Consider the following 498-nt stretch of genomic DNA (forward strand, 5'->3'; position numbering starts at 1 on the left):
CTCCACTTGCACCTGGTGTGAGCTTGCATTGGTCTCCTAGCAACACGTGACCCCGGAAGTATGAGCAGACTCTTCTGGTTAATCTGACAACAGCACCCACTTCACAGACCTTTGTGCAAACAAAGAACTGCGTGTAGCCAATGCTAACTCTTTAGCAGCCGCACAGGCATTTAAGCTGAGCCCTTTACCTCAACTGCTAGCTGTTAGCATCCAACTAACACTTAGATAGCTGTGTAAAGTGTAACTTTCAAATCTCTCTCTCTCTCTCTACATACTTTGGTTTTACTTGTGTTAGTCTATTTTTGTTTTGACTTTATTCTACCTCTCTTTAATATTGCATTTATTTACATTTGTTTAGCACAAATGTACCAATTCCGCGAAATTGATTTGTATTAAATTTGAGATTTAATTAAATCAAATTTTTATTTATTTTTTTATTTTATTCCATTTTTATTTTTATTTTTTATTTTGTTTATTTACTTTCCCCTTTTAATTTCC

Source organism: Sinocyclocheilus grahami, unplaced genomic scaffold (genome assembly GCF_001515645.1).
Source record: "Sinocyclocheilus grahami isolate Dianchi unplaced genomic scaffold, SAMN03320097.WGS_v1.1 scaffold256.1, whole genome shotgun sequence".
NCBI lineage: Eukaryota > Metazoa > Chordata > Actinopteri > Cypriniformes > Cyprinidae > Sinocyclocheilus > Sinocyclocheilus grahami.